We start from the raw sequence: 2,500 nt of genomic DNA, 5'->3' as shown, positions 1-2,500 counted from the left end.
GACGGGTCATTCAATTCCATGCCCCGTCAACATAACTCCCGATGTACTGTTTGCTTTTTCGGAAGAAGAGATCCATCCCCCCATCCTCGGCCAGCCAAAAACGCTCCAATTAATGGCCGGGTGAGATGACCCGGCGGCCCGCGACGCGTCATTCAAATCACTGCCCTATCGGCTACAACTGCTGATGGGTGGGATTAGAGGCCTGCCATGGTGGTGAGGGGCGGCGAGGACCGTGAAAGCTAGAGTTTTTCAGAGGCTGCCGGGAAAAAGGCCCCTCGGGTGGCGGGGTGCGAGGACCAGGCGCGTCATTCAATTCTCTTCCCTATCAACTTGGCTCCCGTTGGCGGGATTGGAGGCCTACTGTTTGTTACAGGGCTAAAATCGTCAGGGGAAGAGCTGACGAAACAATGCTGGTTTGGATGCAGGGGGTAGTGTTGGAATCGGCAGCGCGGACAAAATCGGCAAAGTCGACAAAAAAGACTGTTGGTCTGGACATCGGGGCAGCGGCAGCCATGCCGACAGGGGGGGAAATCGGCAGCGCAGATTTGTGCAGCTGCAGGTTCGTCGGGGAAATCGGCAGCGCAGATTTTTCGATGAACATGGGCTGGAAGATGGACTGTCCAGGCCAGGCAGGGAAATTCGTCAAGGGGACACGCTGACGAAAGTAGGCTCGTCGGTGAAAATCGGCAGCGCAGATTTTTCGACGAACAGGGGCTGGATGCTGGACCGGCCGGGCCAGGCAGGAAAATTCGTCAGGGGGGCACGCTGACGAAAAGAGGGGCTGCCGCGTGGAAAATCGGCAGCGCAGATTTTTCGACGAACATTCGTCAGGGGGGCACGCTGACGAAAAGAGGGGCTGCCGCGTGGAAAATCGGCAGCGCAGATTTTTCGACGAACAGGGGCTGGATGCTGGACCGGCCGGGCCAGGCAGGAAAATTCGTCAGGGGGGCACGCTGACGAAAAGAGGGGCTGCCGCGTGGAAAATCGGCAGCGCAGATTTTTCGACGAACATTCGTCAGGGGGGCACGCTGAGGAAAACAGGGGCTGCCGCGTGGAAAATCGGCAGCGCAGATTTTTCGACGAACATTCGTCAGGGGGGCACGCTGAGGAAAACAGGGGCTGCCGCGTGGAAAATCGGCAGCGCAGATTTTTCGACGAACAGGGGCTGGATGCTGGACCGGCCGGGCCAGGCAGGAAAATTCGTCAGGGGGGCACGCTGACGAAAAGAGGGGCTGCCGCGTGGAAAATCGGCAGCGCAGATTTTTCGACGAACAGGGGCTGGATGCTGGACCGGCCGGGCCAGGCAGGAAAATTCGTCAGGGGGGCACGCTGACGAAAAGAGGGGCTGCCGCGTGGAAAATCGGCAGCGCAGATTTTTCGACGAACAGGGGCTGGACTGGCCGGGCCAGGCAGGAAAATTCGTCAGGGGGGCACGCTGACGAAAACAGGGGCTGCCGCGTGGAAAATCGGCAGCGCAGATTTTTCGACGAACAGGGGCTGGACTGGCCGGGCCAGGCAGGAAAATTCGTCAGGGGGGCACGCTGACGAAAGTAGGCTCGTCGTGGAAAATCAGCAGCGCAGATTTTTCGACGAACAGGGGCTGGACGCTGGACTGGGCCAGGCAGGAAAATTCGTCAGGGGGGCACGCTGACGAAAACAGGGGCTGCCGCGTGGAATGGCAGCCTACACGCAGATGCGAATTCGGCAGCGCACGATGGCTTGAGCAGGTCATGGGTTCGACTTGGCGCGATCTGAAACCTGGACGAGGGACTGTCGACGCTGGACGAGCCAGCGCGGTGGCCTGTCGTGCCCCGTTCAGGGGGGGCCTGCCGCGGAGACAGCCCTCGCGGGCTCGACAGCGCAGGCCAGCGTCCCCGACGTCGCTGGCCGCGGCAGGCGAGCTGCCGGGGTTCCCGCATTCCTACAAGAAAACGTCGTGCTTTCCACATGAAACCAATCCAGTAAAATCAGCCATATTTTTATGAGGCTGCCCACTGAATTTGGGGTCATTCCGGGCCGGTTCCTAGTTTTGCGGATTTACTCGATTTCTAATGGTAGGAAAATTAAAACAAATACTTCCCGACCTCGAAAAATTCTGGGAAAATTAATGAAGGTGGATTGGATTTTTGCCAACCTCTCTGCAAAATTTCAGCTCAAAATACCAAGAAATGAATTTTTTAGAGGGGGGGTGACAGCTGGGACCTAGTAGTGTCTCCCCCTGCCAGAGCTGCAATGACACTTATTGCTCTTTAGGGAGCCACCAGGCCGGCGCCCCTCAAAGACCACACGCGCGCGCGCGCCCGCCCGCGCTGGGCGCTGGGGCGCTGGGGCCTGAGGGCCTGGGGCCCTTGGGGGCCCTTGGGCGCTTGGGCGCGCGCGCGCGGCCCCCGCGGCCATGCCGCGCCGCGCGACGCGCGGACAGCCCCTGCTGGCTTGCTCTCTCGCCCGCGGGGGGGCTGCCTTCGGGCCCTGGCCCCCCGCGTTCTGGCCTGCCCCCTGC

This window comes from Populus nigra, chromosome 2 (genome assembly GCF_951802175.1).
Source record: "Populus nigra chromosome 2, ddPopNigr1.1, whole genome shotgun sequence".
In the NCBI taxonomy this organism is placed as follows: Eukaryota; Viridiplantae; Streptophyta; class Magnoliopsida; order Malpighiales; family Salicaceae; genus Populus; species Populus nigra.
Note: the sequence above shows the minus strand (reverse complement) of the source record.